Genomic DNA, 21,328 nt, shown 5'->3' on the forward strand with positions numbered 1-21,328 from the left:
TCTTTTCTTGGATCTAAATAATACGAAACCTCGCTCTATGATTTGAAGTTAAAATCCTCAAACATGGTAATATAGTGATTTTTTTCACGTTATTCATGTAGTTTGATTTTACGTATATATATTCGTTTTTACCAATATTTCTATACTACTTCATGTTTTCTCACGATATGTGATTTGGCCTTCAAATCTCAGAATTTTCAAATTTTGCATTTTAAGCAAGTTTTCTTCCATTTTCTTTTGTACTAAAAATCATCGAATTTAGCAATATTTTGACCTTTATCATCCCTTTTTCCTTTATGTGATTTAAACAAAATATCGAATTAGGCAATATTTTGCCGTTTTTCCACGTTTTTGTAAATTTTCAGTTTATTGTTATTAATTCATTATATATACGATAAAAATTATGCAAACACATAATTGATTAGAAAATAACCTTAAATACTTCATTTTCAATCATCTATTTGTTTCTCGTTAAAATACTGAGTAAGATATTGAAAAGGGGAGAAGTTCTGTTTTTATTGCATATATCGACGTTTCAGTCGGATTAGAGCCGTTTTACGTGTACATCTTCCATCGGTAATATAAACGGAAAATCAGGAACATTTTAGTTAATTCTAATGAAAACACATTGATTTTTATCATTTGTATTGGAAGCAACATCTTTATACGTCTTTTCAAGGGTCTAAAAAATACGAAACGTCGCTCTATGATTCGAAGTTAAAATCCTCAAATTTGGTATAATAATGACTTTTTTCACGTTTTTCATGTAGTTTAATATTACGTATATATATTCATTTTTACCAATATTTCGATACTATTTCATGTAGTATCACGATATGTGCTTTGGCCTTCAAATCTCAGATTTTCGCATAAAATTGCATTTTAAGCAAGTTTTCTTGCATTTTGCTTCGTACTAAAAATCATCGAATTCAGCAATATTTTGACGTTTATCATCCCCTTTTCCTTTATGTGATATAAACAAAATATCATCGAATTAGGCAATATTTTGCTGTTTTTCCACGTTTTTGTGAACTTTCAGTTTATTGCTCTTAATTCATTAAAAATACGATAAAAATTATGCAAACACATAATTGATTAGAAATTAACCTTAAATACTTCATTTTCAATCATCTATTTGTTTCTCGTTAAAATACTGAGTAAGATATTGAAAAGGGGAGAAGTTCTGTTTTTATTGCATATATCGACGTTTCAGCCGGATTAGAGCCGTTTTACGTGTACATCTTCCATCGGTAATATAAACGGAAAATCAGGAACATTAGTTAATTCTAATGAAAACACATTGATTTTTATCATTTGTATTTGAAACAACATTGTCATATGTCTTTTCTTGGATCTAAATAATACGAAACCTTGCTCTATGATTTGAAGTTAAAATCCTCAAACATGGTAATATAGTGATTTTTTTCACGTTATTCATGTAGTTTGATTTTACGTATATATATTCGTTTTTACCAATATTTCTATACTACTTCATGTTTTCTCACGATATGTGATTTGGCCTTCAAATCTCAGAATTTTCAAATTTTGCATTTTAAGCAAGTTTTCTTGCATTTTCTTTTGTACTAAAAATCATCGAATTTAGCAATATTTTGACCTTTATCATCCCTTTTTCCTTTATGTGATTTAAACAAAATATCATCGAATTAGGCAATATTTTGCCGTTTTTCCACGTTTTTGTGAATTTTCAGTATTGTTATTAATTAATTAAATATACGATAAAAATTATGCAAACACATAATTGATAAGAAAATTACCTTAAATACTTCATATTCAATCATCTATTTGTTTCTCGTTAAAATACTGAGTAAGATATTGAAAAGGGGAGAAGTTCTGTTTTTATTGCATATATCGACGTTTCAGCCGGATTAGAGCCGTTTTACGTGTACATCTTCCATCGGTAATATAAACGGAAAATCAGGAACATTTTAGTTAATTCTAATGAAAACACATTGATTTTTATCATTTGTATTGGAAGCAACATCTTTATACGTCTTTTCAAGGGTCTAAAAAATACGAAACGTCGCTCTATGATTCGAAGTTAAAATCCTCAAATTTGGTATAATAATGACTTTTTTCACGTTTTTCATGTAGTTTGATATTACGTATATATATTCATTTTTACCAATATTTCGATACTATTTCATGTAGTATCACGATATGTGCTTTGGCCTTCAAATCTCAGATTTTCGCATAAAATTGCATTTTAAGCAAGTTTTCTTGCATTTTGCTTCGTACTAAAAATCATCGAATTCAGCAATATTTTGACGTTTATCATCCCCTTTTCCTTTATGTGATATAAACAAAATATCATCGAATTAGGCAATATTTTGCTGTTTTTCCACGTTTTTGTGAACTTTCAGTTTATTGCTCTTAATTCATTAAAAATACGATAAAAATTATGCAAACACATAATTGATTAGAAATTAACCTTAAATACTTCATTTTCAATCATCTATTTGTTTCTCGTTAAAATACTGAGTAAGATATTGAAAAGGGGAGAAGTTCTGTTTTTATTGCATATATCGACGTTTCAGCCGGATTAGAGCCGTTTTACGTGTACATCTTCCATCGGTAATATAAACGGAAAATCAGGAACATTAGTTAATTCTAATGAAAACACATTGATTTTTATCATTTGTATTTGAAACAACATTGTCATATGTCTTTTCTTGGATCTAAATAATACGAAACCTTGCTCTATGATTTGAAGTTAAAATCCTCAAACAAGGTAATATAGTGATTTTTTTCACGTTATTCATGTAGTTTGATTTTACGTATATATATTCGTTTTTACCAATATTTCTATACTACTTCATGTTTTCTCACGATATGTGATTTGGCCTTCAAATCTCAGAATTTTCAAATTTTGCATTTTAAGCAAGTTTTCTTGCATTTTCTTTTGTACTAAAAATCATCGAATTTAGCAATATTTTGACCTTTATCATCCCTTTTTCCTTTATGTGATTTAAACAAAATATCATCGAATTAGGCAATATTTTGCCGTTTTTCCACGTTTTTGTGAATTTTCAGTATTGTTATTAATTAATTAAATATACGATAAAAATTATGCAAACACATAATTGATAAGAAAATTACCTTAAATACTTCATTTTCAATCATCTATTTGTTTCTCGTTAAAATACTGAGTAAGATATTGAAAAGGGGAGAAGTTCTGTTTTTATTGCATATATCGACGTTTCAGTCGGATTAGAGCCGTTTTACGTGTACATCTTCCATCGGTAATATAAACGGAAAATCAGGAACATTTTAGTTAATTCTAATGAAAACACATTGATTTTTATCATTTGTATTGGAAGCAACATCTTTATACGTCTTTTCAAGGGTCTAAAAAATACGAAACGTCGCTCTATGATTCGAAGTTAAAATCCTCAAATTTGGTATAATAATGACTTTTTTCACGTTTTTCATGTAGTTTGATATTACGTATATATATTCATTTTTACCAATATTTCGATACTATTTCATGTAGTATCACGATATGTGCTTTGGCCTTCAAATCTCAGATTTTCGCATAAAATTGCATTTTAAGCAAGTTTTCTTGCATTTTGCTTCGTACTAAAAATCATCGAATTCAGCAATATTTTGACGTTTATCATCCCCTTTTCCTTTATGTGATATAAACAAAATATCATCGAATTAGGCAATATTTTGCTGTTTTTCCACGTTTTTGTGAACTTTCAGTTTATTGCTCTTAATTCATTAAAAATACGATAAAAATTATGCAAACACATAATTGATTAGAAATTAACCTTAAATACTTCATTTTCAATCATCTATTTGTTTCTCGTTAAAATACTGAGTAAGATATTGAAAAGGGGAGAAGTTCTGTTTTTATTGCATATATCGACGTTTCAGCCGGATTAGAGCCGTTTTACGTGTACATCTTCCATCGGTAATATAAACGGAAAATCAGGAACATTAGTTAATTCTAATGAAAACACATTGATTTTTATCATTTGTATTTGAAACAACATTGTCATATGTCTTTTCTTGGATCTAAATAATACGAAACCTTGCTCTATGATTTGAAGTTAAAATCCTCAAACATGGTAATATAGTGATTTTTTTCACGTTATTCATGTAGTTTGATTTTACGTATATATATTCGTTTTTACCAATATTTCTATACTACTTCATGTTTTCTCACGATATGTGATTTGGCCTTCAAATCTCAGAATTTTCAAATTTTGCATTTTAAGCAAGTTTTCTTGCATTTTCTTTTGTACTAAAAATCATCGAATTTAGCAATATTTTGACCTTTATCATCCCTTTTTCCTTTATGTGATTTAAACAAAATATCATCGAATTAGGCAATATTTTGCCGTTTTTCCACGTTTTTGTGAATTTTCAGTATTGTTATTAATTAATTAAATATACGATAAAAATTATGCAAACACATAATTGATAAGAAAATTACCTTAAATACTTCATTTTCAATCATCTATTTGTTTCTCGTTAAAATACTGAGTAAGATATTGAAAAGGGGAGAAGTTCTGTTTTTATTGCATATATCGACGTTTCAGCCGGATTAGAGCCGTTTTACGTGTACATCTTCCATCGGTAATATAAACGGAAAATCAGGAACATTTTAGTTAATTCTAATGAAAACACATTGATTTTTATCATTTGTATTGGAAGCAACATCTTTATACGTCTTTTCAAGGGTCTAAAAAATACGAAACGTCGCTCTATGATTCGAAGTTAAAATCCTCAAATTTGGTATAATAATGACTTTTTTCACGTTTTTCATGTAGTTTGATATTACGTATATATATTCATTTTTACCAATATTTCGATACTATTTCATGTAGTATCACGATATGTGCTTTGGCCTTCATATCTCAGATTTTCGCATAAAATTGCATTTTAAGCAAGTTTTCTTGCATTTTGCTTCGTACTAAAAATCATCGAATTCAGCAATATTTTGACGTTTATCATCCCCTTTTCCTTTATGTGATATAAACAAAATATCATCGAATTAGGCAATATTTTGCTGTTTTTCCACGTTTTTGTGAACTTTCAGTTTATTGCTCTTAATTCATTAAAAATACGATAAAAATTATGCAAACACATAATTGATTAGAAATTAACCTTAAATACTTCATTTTCAATCATCTATTTGTTTCTCGTTAAAATACTGAGTAAGATATTGAAAAGGGGAGAAGTTCTGTTTTTATTGCATATATCGACGTTTCAGCCGGATTAGAGCCGTTTTACGTGTACATCTTCCATCGGTAATATAAACGGAAAATCAGGAACATTAGTTAATTCTAATGAAAACACATTGATTTTTATCATTTGTATTTGAAACAACATTGTCATATGTCTTTTCTTGGATCTAAATAATACGAAACCTTGCTCTATGATTTGAAGTTAAAATCCTCAAACATGGTAATATAGTGATTTTTTTCACGTTATTCATGTAGTTTGATTTTACGTATATATATTCGTTTTTACCAATATTTCTATACTACTTCATGTTTTCTCACGATATGTGATTTGGCCTTCAAATCTCAGAATTTTCAAATTTTGCATTTTAAGCAAGTTTTCTTGCATTTTCTTTTGTACTAAAAATCATCGAATTTAGCAATATTTTGACCTTTATCATCCCTTTTTCCTTTATGTGATTTAAACAAAATATCATCGAATTAGGCAATATTTTGCCGTTTTTCCACGTTTTTGTGAATTTTCAGTATTGTTATTAATTAATTAAATATACGATAAAAATTATGCAAACACATAATTGATAAGAAAATTACCTTAAATACTTCATTTTCAATCATCTATTTGTTTCTCGTTAAAATACTGAGTAAGATATTGAAAAGGGGAGAAGTTCTGTTTTTATTGCATATATCGACGTTTCAGCCGGATTAGAGCCGTTTTACGTGTACATCTTCCATCGGTAATATAAACGGAAAATCAGGAACATTTTAGTTAATTCTAATGAAAACACATTGATTTTTATCATTTGTATTGGAAGCAACATCTTTATACGTCTTTTCTAGGGTCTAAAAAATACGAAACGTCGCTCTATGATTCGAAGTTAAAATCCTCAAATTTGGTATAATAATGACTTTTTTCACGTTTTTCATGTAGTTTGATATTACGTATATATATTCATTTTTACCAATATTTCGATACTATTTCATGTAGTATCACGATATGTGCTTTGGCCTTCAAATCTCAGATTTTCGCATAAAATTGCATTTTAAGCAAGTTTTCTTGCATTTTGCTTCGTACTAAAAATCATCGAATTCAGCAATATTTTGACGTTTATCATCCCCTTTTCCTTTATGTGATATAAACAAAATATCATCGAATTAGGCAATATTTTGCTGTTTTTCCACGTTTTTGTGAACTTTCAGTTTATTGCTCTTAATTCATTAAAAATACGATAAAATTATGCAAACACATAATTGATTAGAAATTAACCTTAAACACTTAATTTTCAATCAACTATTTGTTTCTCGTTAAAATACTGAGTAAGATATTGGAAAGGGGAGAAGTTCTGTTTTTATTGCATATATCGACGTTTCAGCCGGATTAGAGCCGTTTTACGTGTACATCTTCCATCAGTAATATAAACGGAAAATCAGGAACATTAGTTAATTCTAATGAAAACACATTGATTTTTATCATTTGTATTTGAAACAACATTGTCATATGTCTTTTCTTGGATCTAAATAATACGAAACGTCGCTCTATGATTCGAAGTTAAAATCGTCAAATTTGGTATGATAATGACTTTTTTCACGTTTTTCATGTAGTTTGATATTACGTATATATATTCATTTTTACCAATACTTCGATACTATTTCATGTAGTATCACGATATGTGCTTTGGCCTTCAAATCTCAGATTTTCGCATAAAATTGCATTTTAAGCAAGTTTTCTTGCATTTTGTTTCGTACTAAAAATCATCGAATTCAGCAATATTTTGACGTTTATCCTTTTCCTTTATGTGATATAAACAAAATATCATCGAATTAGGCAATATTTTGCTGTTTTTCCACGTTTTTGTGAACTTTCAGTTTATTACTCTTAATTCATTAAATATACGATAAAAATTATGCAAACACATAATTGATTAGAAAATAACCTTAAATTCTTCATTTTCAATCATCTATTTGTTTCTCGTTAAAATACTGAGTAAGATATTGAAAAGGGGAGAAGTTCTGTTTTTATTGCATATATCGACGTTTCAGCCGGATTAGAGCCGTTTTACGTGTACATCTTCCATCGGTAATATAAACGGAAAATCAGGAACATTTTAGTTAATTCTAATGAAAACACATTGATTTTTATCATTTGTATTTGAAACAACATTGTCATATGTCTTTTCTTGGATCTAAATAATACGAAACGACGCTCTATGATTCGAAGTTAAAATCGTCAAATTTGGTATGATAATGACTTTTTTCACGTTTTTCATGTAGTTTGATTTTACGTATATATATTCATTTTTACCAATATTTCGATACTATTTCATGTAGTATCACGATATGTGCTGTGGCCTTCAAATCTCAGATTTTCGCATAAAATTGCATTTTAAGCAAGTTTTCTTGCATTTTGTTTCGTACTAAAATTCATCGAATTCAGCAATATTTTGACGTTTATCATCCCCTTTTCCTTTATGTGATATAAACAAAATATCATCGAATTAGGCAATATTTTGCTGTTTTTCCACGTTTTTGTGAACTTTCAAAATATTGCTCTTAATTCATTAAAAATACGATAAAAATTATGCAAACACATAATTGATTAAAAATTAACCTTAAACACTTAATTTTCAATCAACTATTTGTTTCTCGTTAAAATACTGAGTAAGATATTGGAAAGGGGAGAAGTTCTGTTTTTATTGCATATATCGACGTTTCAGCCGGATTAGAGCGGTTTTACGTGTACATCTTCCATCGGTAATATAAACGGAAAATCAGGAAAATTTTAGTTAATTCTAATGAAAACACACTGATTTTTATCATTTGTATTTCAAACGACATTGTCATATGTCTTTTCTTGGATCTAAATAATTCGAAACCTCGCTCTATGATTTGAAGTTAAAATCCTCAAATATGGTAATATAGTGACTTTTTTCACGTTATTCATGTAGTTTGATTTTACGTATATATATATATATTCGTTTTTACCAATATTTCGATACTACTTCATGTTTTCTCACGATATGTGATTTGGCCTTCAAATCTCAGAATTTTCAAATTTTGCATTTTTAAGCAAGTTTTCTTGCATTTTCTTTTGTAATAAAAATCATCGAATTTAGCAATATTTTGACATTTATCATCCCCTTTTCCTTTTTGTGATTTAAACAAAATATCATCGATTTAGGCAATATTTTGCCGTTTTTCCACGTTTTTGTGAATTTTCAGTTTATTGTTATTAATTCATTATATATACGATAAAAATTATGCAAACACATAATTGATCAGAAAATAACCTTAAATACTTCATTTTCAATCATCTATTTGTTTCTCGTTAAAATACTGAGTAAGATATTGAAAAGGGGAGAAGTTCTGTTTTTATTGCATATATCGACGTTTCAGCCGGATTAGAGCCGTTTTACGTGTACATCTTCCATCGGTAATATAAACGGAAAATCAGGAACATTTTAGTTAATTCTAATGAAAACACATTGATTTTTATCATTTGTATTGGTAGCAACATCTTTATACGTCTTTTCAAGGGTCTAAAAATACGAAACGTCGCTCTATGATTCGAAGTTAAAATCCTCAAATTTGGTATAATAATGACTTTTTTCACGTTTTTCATGTAGTTTGATATTACGTATATATATTCATTTTTACCAATACTTCGATACTATTTCATGTAGTATCACGATATGTGCTTTGGCCTTCAAATCTCAGATTTTCGCATAAAATTGCATTTTAAGCAAGTTTTCTTGCATTTTTGTTTCGTACTAAAAATCATCGAATTCAGCAATATTTTGACGTTTATCATCCCCTTTTCCTTTATGTGATATAAACAAAATATCATCGAATTAGGCAATATTTTGCTGTTTTTCCACGTTTTTGTGAACTTTCAGTTTATTACTCTTAATTCATTAAATATACGATAAAAATTATGCAAACACATAATTGATTAGAAAATAACCCTAAATTCTTCATTTTCAATCATCTATTTGTTTCTCGTTAAAATACTAAGATATTGAAAAGGGGAGAAGTTCTGTTTTTATTGCATATATCGACGTTTCAGCCGGATTAGAGCCGTTTTACGTGTACATCTTCCATCGGTAATATAAACGGAAAATCAGGAACATTTTAGTTAATTCTAATGAAAACACATTGATTTTTATCATTTGTATTTGAAACAACATTGTCATATGTCTTTTCTTGGATCTAAATAATACGAAACGACGCTCTATGATTCGAAGTTAAAATCGTCAAATTTGGTATGATAATGACTTTTTTCACGTTTTTCATGTAGTTTGATTTTACGTATATATATTCATTTTTACCAATATTTCGATACTATTTCATGTAGTATCACGATATGTGCTTTGGCCTTCAAATCTCAGATTTTCGCATAAAATTGCATTTTAAGCAAGTTTTCTTGCATTTTGTTTCGTACTAAAATTCATCGAATTCAGCAATATTTTGACGTTTATCATCCCCTTTTCCTTTATGTGATATAAACAAAATATCATCGAATTAGGCAATATTTTGCTGTTTTTCCACGTTTTTGTGAATTTTCAAAACATTGCTCTTAATTCATTAAAAATACGATAAAAATTATGCAAACACATAATTGATTAAAAATTAACCTTAAACACTTAATTTTCAATCAACTATTTGTTTCTCGTTAAAATACTGAGTAAGATATTGGAAAGGGGAGAAGTTCTGTTTTTATTGCATATGTCGACGTTTCAGCCGGATTAGAACGGTTTTACCTGTACATCTTCCATCGGTAATATAAACGGAAAATCAGGAACATTTTAGTTAATTCTAATGAAAACACACTGATTTTTATCATTTGTATTTCAAACGACATTGTCATATGTCTTTTCTTGGATCTAAATAATACGAAACCTCGCTCTATGATTTGAAGTTAAAATCCTCAAATATGGTAATATAGTGACTTTTTTCACGTTATTCATGTAGTTTGATTTTACGTATATATATATATATTCGTTTTTACCAATATTTCGATACTACTTCATGTTTTCTCACGATATGTGATTTGGCCTTCAAATCTCAGAATTTTCAAATTTTGCATTTTTAAGCAAGTTTTCTTGCATTTTCTTTTGTACTAAAAATCATCGAATTTAGCAATATTTTGACATTTATCATCCCCTTTTCCTTTTTGTGATTTAAACAAAATATCATCGAATTAGGCAATATTTTGCCGTTTTTCCACGTTTTTGTGAATTTTCAGTTTATTGTTATTAATTCATTATATATACGATAAAAATTATGCAAATACATAATTGATCAGAAAATAACCTTAAATACTTCATTTTCAATCATCTATTTGTTTCTCGTTAAAATACTGAGTAAGATATTGAAAAGGGGAGAAGTTCTGTTTTTATTGCATATATCGACGTTTCAGCCGGATTAGAGCCGTTTTACGTGTACATCTTCCATCGGTAATATAAACGGAAAATCAGGAACATTTTAGTTAATTCTAATGAAAACACATTGATTTTTATCATTTGTATTGGAAGCAACATCTTTATACGTCTTTTCTAGGGTCTAAAAAATACGAAACGTCGCTCTATGATTCGAAGTTAAAATCCTCAAATTTGGTATAATAATGACTTTTTTCACGTTTTTCATGTAGTTTGATATTACGTATATATATTCATTTTTACCAATATTTCGATACTATTTCATGTAGTATCACGATATGTGCTTTGGCCTTCAAATCTCAGATTTTCGCATAAAATTGCATTTTAAGCAAGTTTTCTTGCATTTTGCTTCGTACTAAAAATCATCGAATTCAGCAATATTTTGACGTTTATCATCCCCTTTTCCTTTATGTGATATAAACAAAATATCATCGAATTAGGCAATATTTTGCTGTTTTTCCACGTTTTTGTGAACTTTCAGTTTATTGCTCTTAATTCATTAAAAATACGATAAAAATTATGCAAACACATAATTGATTAGAAATTAACCTTAAACACTTAATTTTCAATCAACTATTTGTTTCTCGTTAAAATACTGAGTAAGATATTGGAAAGGGGAGAAGTTCTGTTTTTATTGCATATATCGACGTTTCAGCCGGATTAGAGCCGTTTTACGTGTACATCTTCCATCGGTAATATAAACGGAAAATCAGGAACATTAGTTAATTCTAATGAAAACACATTGATTTTTATCATTTGTATTTGAAACAACATTGTCATATGTCTTTTCTTGGATCTAAATAATACGAAACGTCGCTCTATGATTCGAAGTTAAAATCGTCAAATTTGGTATGATAATGACTTTTTTCACGTTTTTCATGTAGTTTGATATTACGTATATATATTCATTTTTACCAATACTTCGATACTATTTCATGTAGTATCACGATATGTGCTTTGGCCTTCAAATCTCAGATTTTCGCATAAAATTGCATTTTAAGCAAGTTTTCTTGCATTTTGTTTCGAACTAAAAATCATCGAATTCAGCAATATTTTGACGTTTATCATCCCCTTTTCCTTTATGTGATATAAACAAAATATCATCGAATTAGGCAATATTTTGCTGTTTTTCCACGTTTTTTGAACTTTCAGTTTATTACTCTTAATTCATTATATATACGATAAAAATTATGCAAACACATAATTGATTAGAAAATAACCTTAAATTCTTCATTTTCAATCATCTATTTGTTTCTCGTTAAAATACTGAGTAAGATATTGAAAAGGGGAGAATTTCTGTTTTTATTGCATATATCGACGTTTCAGCCGGATTAGAGCCGTTTTACGTGTACATCTTCCATCGGTAATATAAACGGAAAATCAGGAACATTTTAGTTAATTCTAATGAAAACACATTGATTTTTATCATTTGTATTTGAAACAACATTGTCATATGTCTTTTCTTGGATCTAAATAATACGAAACGACGCTCTATGATTCGAAGTTAAAATCGTCAAATTTGGTATGATAATGACTTTTTTCACGTTTTTCATGTAGTTTGATTTTACGTATATATATTCATTTTTACCAATATTTCGATACTATTTCATGTAGTATCACGATATGTGCTTTGGCCTTCAAATCTCAGATTTTCGCATAAAATTGCATTTTAAGCAAGTTTTCTTGCATTTTGTTTCGTACTAAAATTCATCGAATTCAGCAATATTTTGACGTTTATCATCCCCTTTTCCTTTATGTGATATAAACAAAATATGATCGAATTAGGCAATATTTTGCTGTTTTTCCACGTTTTTGTGAACTTTCAAAATATTGCTCTTAATTCATTAAAAATACGATAAAAATTATGCAAACACATAATTGATTAAAAATTAACCTTAAACACTTAATTTTCAATCAACTATTTGTTTCTCGTTAAAATACTGAGTAATATATTGGAAAGGGGAGAAGTTCTGTTTTTATTGCATATATCGACGTTTCAGCCGGATTAGAGCGGTTTTACGTGTACATCTTCCATCGGTAATATAAACGGAAAATCAGGAACATTTTAGTTAATTCTAATGAAAACACACTGATTTTTATCATTTGTATTTCAAACGACATTGTCATATGTCTTTTCTTGGATCTAAATAATACGAAACCTCGCTCTATGATTTGAAGTTAAAATCCTCAAATATGGTAATATAGTGACTTTTTTCACGTTATTCATGTAGTTTGATTTTACGTATATATATATATATATATTCGTTTTTACCAATATTTCGATACTACTTCATGTTTTCTCACGATATGTGATTTGGCCTTCAAATCTCAGAATTTTCAAATTTTTCATTTTTAAGCAAGTTTTCTTGCATTTTCTTTTGTACTAAAAATCATCGAATTTAATAATATTTTGACATTTATCATCCCCTTTTCCTTTTTGTGATTTAAACAAAATATCATCGATTTAGGCAATATTTTGCCGTTTTTCCACGTTTTTGTGAATTTTCAGTTTATTGTTATTAATTCATTATATATATACGATAAAAATTATGCAAACACATAATTGATCAGAAAATAACCTTAAATACTTCATTTTCAATCATCTATTTGATTCTCGTTAAAATACTGAGTAAGATATTGAAAAGGGGAGAAGTTCTGTTTTTATTGCATATATCGACGTTTCAGCCGGATTAGAGCCGTTTTACGTGTACATCTTCCATCGGTAATATAAACGGAAAATCAGGAACATTTTAGTTAATTCTAATGAAAACACATTGAAATTTATCATTTGTATTGGAAGCAACATCTTTATACGTCTTTTCAAGGGTCTAAAAATACGAAACGTCGCTCTATGATTCGAAGATAAAATCCTCAAATTTGGTATAATAATGACTTTTTTCACGTTTTTCATGTAGTTTGATATTACGTATATATATTCATTTTTACCAATATTTCGATACTATTTCATGTAGTATCACGATATGTGCTTTGGCCTTCAAATCTCAGATTTTCGCATAAAATTGCATTTTAAGCAAGTTTTCTTGCATTTTGCTTCGTACTAAAAATCATCGAATTCAGCAATATTTTGACGTTTATCATCCCCTTTTCCTTTATGTGATATAAACAAAATATCATCGAATTAGGCAATATTTTGCTGTTTTTCCACGTTTTTGTGAACTTTCAGTTTATTGCTCTTAATTCATTAAAAATACGATAAAAATTATGCAAACACATAATTGATTAGAAATTAACCTTAAACACTTAATTTTCAATCAACTATTTGTTTCTCGTTAAAATACTGAGTAAGATATTGGAAAGGGGAGAAGTTCTGTTTTTATTGCATATATCGACGTTTCAGCCGGATTAGAGCCGTTTTACGTGTACATCTTCCATCGGTAATATAAACGGAAAATCAGGAACATTAGTTAATTCTAATGAAAACACATTGATTTTTATCATTTGTATTTGAAACAACATTGTCATATGTCTTTTCTTGGATCTAAATAATACGAAACCTCGCTCTATGATTTGAAGTTAAAATCCTCAAACATGGTAATATAGTGATTTTTTTCACGTTATTCATGTAGTTTGATTTTACGTATATATATTCGTTTTTACCAATATTTCTATACTACTTCATGTTTTCTCACGATATGTGATTTGGCCTTCAAATCTCAGAATTTTCAAATTTTGCATTTTAAGCAAGTTTTCTTCCATTTTCTTTTGTACTAAAAATCATCGAATTTAGCAATATTTTGACCTTTATCATCCCTTTTTCCTTTATGTGATTTAAACAAAATATCGAATTAGGCAATATTTTGCCGTTTTTCCACGTTTTTGTAAATTTTCAGTTTATTGTTATTAATTCATTATATATACGATAAAAATTATGCAAACACATAATTGATTAGAAAATAACCTTAAATACTTCATTTTCAATCATCTATTTGTTTCTCGTTAAAATACTGAGTAAGATATTGAAAAGGGGAGAAGTTCTGTTTTTATTGCATATATCGACGTTTCAGTCGGATTAGAGCCGTTTTACGTGTACATCTTCCATCGGTAATATAAACGGAAAATCAGGAACATTTTAGTTAATTCTAATGAAAACACATTGATTTTTATCATTTGTATTGGAAGCAACATCTTTATACGTCTTTTCAAGGGTCTAAAAAATACGAAACGTCGCTCTATGATTCGAAGTTAAAATCCTCAAATTTGGTATAATAATGACTTTTTTCACGTTTTTCATGTAGTTTAATATTACGTATATATATTCATTTTTACCAATATTTCGATACTATTTCATGTAGTATCACGATATGTGCTTTGGCCTTCAAATCTCAGATTTTCGCATAAAATTGCATTTTAAGCAAGTTTTCTTGCATTTTGCTTCGTACTAAAAATCATCGAATTCAGCAATATTTTGACGTTTATCATCCCCTTTTCCTTTATGTGATATAAACAAAATATCATCGAATTAGGCAATATTTTGCTGTTTTTCCACGTTTTTGTGAACTTTCAGTTTATTGCTCTTAATTCATTAAAAATACGATAAAAATTATGCAAACACATAATTGATTAGAAATTAACCTTAAATACTTCATTTTCAATCATCTATTTGTTTCTCGTTAAAATACTGAGTAAGATATTGAAAAGGGGAGAAGTTCTGTTTTTATTGCATATATCGACGTTTCAGCCGGATTAGAGCCGTTTTACGTGTACATCTTCCATCGGTAATATAAACGGAAAATCAGGAACATTAGTTAATTCTAATGAAAACACATTGATTTTTATCATTTGTATTTGAAACAACATTGTCATATGTCTTTTCTTGGATCTAAATAATACGAAACCTTGCTCTATGATTTGAAGTTAAAATCCTCAAACATGGTAATATAGTGATTTTTTTCACGTTATTCATGTAGTTTGATTTTACGTATATATATTCGTTTTTACCAATATTTCTATACTACTTCATGTTTTCTCACGATATGTGATTTGGCCTTCAAATCTCAGAATTTTCAAATTTTGCATTTTAAGCAAGTTTTCTTGCATTTTCTTTTGTACTAAAAATCATCGAATTTAGCAATATTTTGACCTTTATCATCCCTTTTTCCTTTATGTGATTTAAACAAAATATCATCGAATTAGGCAATATTTTGCCGTTTTTCCACGTTTTTGTGAATTTTCAGTATTGTTATTAATTAATTAAATATACGATAAAAATTATGCAAACACATAATTGATAAGAAAATTACCTTAAATACTTCATTTTCAATCATCTATTTGTTTCTCGTTAAAATACTGAGTAAGATATTGAAAAGGGGAGAAGTTCTGTTTTTATTGCATATATCGACGTTTCAGCCGGATTAGAGCCGTTTTACGTGTACATCTTCCATCGGTAATATAAACGGAAAATCAGGAACATTTTAGTTAATTCTAATGAAAACACATTGATTTTTATCATTTGTATTGGAAGCAACATCTTTATACGTCTTTTCAAGGGTCTAAAAAATACGAAACGTCGCTCTATGATTCGAAGTTAAAATCCTCAAATTTGGTATAATAATGACTTTTTTCACGTTTTTCATGTAGTTTGATATTACGTATATATATTCATTTTTACCAATATTTCGATACTATTTCATGTAGTATCACGATATGTGCTTTGGCCTTCAAATCTCAGATTTTCGCATAAAATTGCATTTTAAGCAAGTTTTCTTGCATTTTGCTTCGTACTAAAAATCATCGAATTCAGCAATATTTTGACGTTTATCATCCCCTTTTCCTTTATGTGATATAAACAAAATATCATCGAATTAGGCAATATTTTGCTGTTTTTCCACGTTTTTGTGAACTTTCAGTTTATTGCTCTTAATTCATTAAAAATACGATAAAAATTATGCAAACACATAATTGATTAGAAATTAACCTTAAATACTTCATTTTCAATCATCTATTTGTTTCTCGTTAAAATACTGAGTAAGATATTGAAAAGGGGAGAAGTTCTGTTTTTATTGCATATATCGACGTTTCAGCCGGATTAGAGCCGTTTTACGTGTACATCTTCCATCGGTAATATAAACGGAAAATCAGGAACATTAGTTAATTCTAATGAAAACACATTGATTTTTATCATTTGTATTTGAAACAACATTGTCATATGTCTTTTCTTGGATCTAAATAATACGAAACCTTGCTCTATGATTTGAAGTTAAAATCCTCAAACAAGGTAATATAGTGATTTTTTTCACGTTATTCATGTAGTTTGATTTTACGTATATATATTCGTTTTTACCAATATTTCTATACTACTTCATGTTTTCTCACGATATGTGATTTGGCCTTCAAATCTCAGAATTTTCAAATTTTGCATTTTAAGCAAGTTTTCTTGCATTTTCTTTTGTACTAAAAATCATCGAATTTAGCAATATTTTGACCTTTATCATCCCTTTTTCCTTTATGTGATTTAAACAAAATATCATCGAATTAGGCAATATTTTGCCGTTTTTCCACGTTTTTGTGAATTTTCAGTATTGTTATTAATTAATTAAATATACGATAAAAATTATGCAAACACATAATTGATAAGAAAATTACCTTAAATACTTCATTTTCAATCATCTATTTGTTTCTCGTTAAAATACTGAGTAAGATATTGAAAAGGGGAGAAGTTCTGTTTTTATTGCATATATCGACGTTTCAGTCGGATTAGAGCCGTTTTACGTGTACATCTTCCATCGGTAATATAAACGGAAAATCAGGAACATTTTAGTTAATTCTAATGAAAACACATTGATTTTTATCATTTGTATTGGAAGCAACATCTTTATACGTCTTTTCAAGGGTCTAAAAAATACGAAACGTCGCTCTATGATTCGAAGTTAAAATCCTCAAATTTGGTATAATAATGACTTTTTTCACGTTTTTCATGTAGTTTGATATTACGTATATATATTCATTTTTACCAATATTTCGATACTATTTCATGTAGTATCACGATATGTGCTTTGGCCTTCAAATCTCAGATTTTCGCATAAAATTGCATTTTAAGCAAGTTTTCTTGCATTTTGCTTCGTACTAAAAATCATCGAATTCAGCAATATTTTGACGTTTATCATCCCCTTTTCCTTTATGTGATATAAACAAAATATCATCGAATTAGGCAATATTTTGCTGTTTTTCCACGTTTTTGTGAACTTTCAGTTTATTGCTCTTAATTCATTAAAAATACGATAAAAATTATGCAAACACATAATTGATTAGAAATTAACCTTAAATACTTCATTTTCAATCATCTATTTGTTTCTCGTTAAAATACTGAGTAAGATATTGAAAAGGGGAGAAGTTCTGTTTTTATTGCATATATCGACGTTTCAGCCGGATTAGAGCCGTTTTACGTGTACATCTTCCATCGGTAATATAAACGGAAAATCAGGAACATTAGTTAATTCTAATGAAAACACATTGATTTTTATCATTTGTATTTGAAACAACATTGTCATATGTCTTTTCTTGGATCTAAATAATACGAAACCTTGCTCTATGATTTGAAGTTAAAATCCTCAAACATGGTAATATAGTGATTTTTTTCACGTTATTCATGTAGTTTGATTTTACGTATATATATTCGTTTTTACCAATATTTCTATACTACTTCATGTTTTCTCACGATATGTGATTTGGCCTTCAAATCTCAGAATTTTCAAATTTTGCATTTTAAGCAAGTTTTCTTGCATTTTCTTTTGTACTAAAAATCATCGAATTTAGCAATATTTTGACCTTTATCATCCCTTTTTCCTTTATGTGATTTAAACAAAATATCATCGAATTAGGCAATATTTTGCCGTTTTTCCACGTTTTTGTGAATTTTCAGTATTGTTATTAATTAATTAAATATACGATAAAAATTATGCAAACACATAATTGATAAGAAAATTACCTTAAATACTTCATTTTCAATCATCTATTTGTTTCTCGTTAAAATACTGAGTAAGATATTGAAAAGGGGAGAAGTTCTGTTTTTATTGCATATATCGACGTTTCAGCCGGATTAGAGCCGTTTTACGTGTACATCTTCCATCGGTAATATAAACGGAAAATCAGGAACATTTTAGTTAATTCTAATGAAAACACATTGATTTTTATCATTTGTATTGGAAGCAACATCTTTATACGTCTTTTCAAGGGTCTAAAAAATACGAAACGTCGCTCTATGATTCGAAGTTAAAATCCTCAAATTTGGTATAATAATGACTTTTTTCACGTTTTTCATGTAGTTTGATATTACGTATATATATTCATTTTTACCAATATTTCGATACTATTTCATGTAGTATCACGATATGTGCTTTGGCCTTCAAATCTCAGATTTTCGCATAAAATTGCATTTTAAGCAAGTTTTCTTGCATTTTGCTTCGTACTAAAAATCATCGAATTCAGCAATATTTTGACGTTTATCATCCCCTTTTCCTTTATGTGATATAAACAAAATATCATCGAATTAGGCAATATTTTGCTGTTTTTCCACGTTTTTGTGAACTTTCAGTTTATTGCTCTTAATTCATTAAAAATACGATAAAAATTATGCAAACACATAATTGATTAGAAATTAACCTTAAATACTTCATTTTCAATCATCTATTTGTTTCTCGTTAAAATACTGAGTAAGATATTGAAAAGGGGAGAAGTTCTGTTTTTATTGCATATATCGACGTTTCAGCCGGATTAGAGCCGTTTTACGTGTACATCTTCCATCGGTAATATAAACGGAAAATCAGGAACATTAGTTAATTCTAATGAAAACACATTGATTTTTATCATTTGTATTTGAAACAACATTGTCATATGTCTTTTCTTGGATCTAAATAATACGAAACCTTGCTCTATGATTTGAAGTTAAAATCCTCAAACATGGTAATATAGTGATTTTTTTCACGTTATTCATGTAGTTTGATTTTACGTATATATATTCGTTTTTACCAATATTTCTATACTACTTCATGTTTTCTCACGATATGTGATTTGGCCTTCAAATCTCAGAATTTTCAAATTTTGCATTTTAAGCAAGTTTTCTTGCATTTTCTTTTGTACTAAAAATCATCGAATTTAGCAATATTTTGACCTTTATCATCCCTTTTTCCTTTATGTGATTTAAACAAAATATCATCGAATTAGGCAATATTTTGCCGTTTTTCCACGTTTTTGTGAATTTTCAGTATTGTTATTAATTAATTAAATATACGATAAAAATTATGCAAACACATAATTGATAAGAAAATTACCTTAAATACTTCATTTTCAATCATCTATTTGTTTCTCGTTAAAATACTGAGTAAGATATTGAAAAGGGGAGAAGTTCTGTTTTTATTGCATATATCGACGTTTCAGCCGGATTAGAGCCGTTTTACGTGTACATCTTCCATCGGTAATATAAACGGAAAATCAGGAACATTTTAGTTAATTCTAATGAAAACACATTGATTTTTATCATTTGTATTGGAAGCAACATCTTTATACGTCTTTTCTAGGGTCTAAAAAATACGAAACGTCGCTCTATGATTCGAAGTTAAAATCCTCAAATTTGGTATAATAATGACTTTTTTCACGTTTTTCATGTAGTTTGATATTACGTATATATATTCATTTTTACCAATATTTCGATACTATTTCATGTAGTATCACGATATGTGCTTTGGCCTTCAAATCTCAGATTTTCGCATAAAATTGCATTTTAAGCAAGTTTTCTTGCATTTTGCTTCGTACTAAAAATCATCGAATTCAGCAATATTTTGACGTTTATCATCCCCTTTTCCTTTATGTGATATAAACAAAATATCATCGAATTAGGCAATATTTTGCTGTTTTTCCACGTTTTTGTGAACTTTCAGTTTATTGCTCTTAATTCATTAAAAATACGATAAAATTATGCAAACACATAATTGATTAGAAATTAACCTTAAACACTTAATTTTCAATCAACTATTTGTTTCTCGTTAAAATACTGAGTAAGATATTGGAAAGGGGAGAAGTTCTGTTTTTATTGCATATATCGACGTTTCAGCCGGATTAGAGCCGTTTTACGTGTACATCTTCCATCAGTAATATAAACGGAAAATCAGGAACATTAGTTAATTCTAATGAAAACACATTGATTTTTATCATTTGTATTTGAAACAACATTGTCATATGTCTTTTCTTGGATCTAAATAATACGAAACGTCGCTCTATGATTCGAAGTTAAAATCGTCAAATTTGGTATGATAATGACTTTTTTCACGTTTTTCATGTAGTTTGATATTACGTATATATATTCATTTTTACCAATACTTCGATACTATTTCATGTAGTATCACGATATGTGCTTTGGCCTTCAAATCTCAGATTTTCGCATAAAATTGCATTTTAAGCAAGTTTTCTTGCATTTTGTTTCGTACTAAAAATCATCGAATTCAGCAATATTTTGACGTTTATCCTTTTCCTTTATGTGATATAAACAAAATATCATCGAATTAGGCAATATTTTGCTGTTTTTCCACGTTTTTGTGAACTTTCAGTTTATTACTCTTAATTCATTAAATATACGATAAAATTTATGCAAACACATAATTGATTAGAAAATAACCTTAAATTCTTCATTTTCAATCATCTATTTGTTTCTCGTTAAAATACTGAGTAAGATAT

The sequence above is a fragment of the Procambarus clarkii genome, unplaced genomic scaffold, assembly GCF_040958095.1.
Source record: "Procambarus clarkii isolate CNS0578487 unplaced genomic scaffold, FALCON_Pclarkii_2.0 HiC_scaffold_96, whole genome shotgun sequence".
In the NCBI taxonomy this organism is placed as follows: domain Eukaryota; kingdom Metazoa; phylum Arthropoda; class Malacostraca; order Decapoda; family Cambaridae; genus Procambarus; species Procambarus clarkii.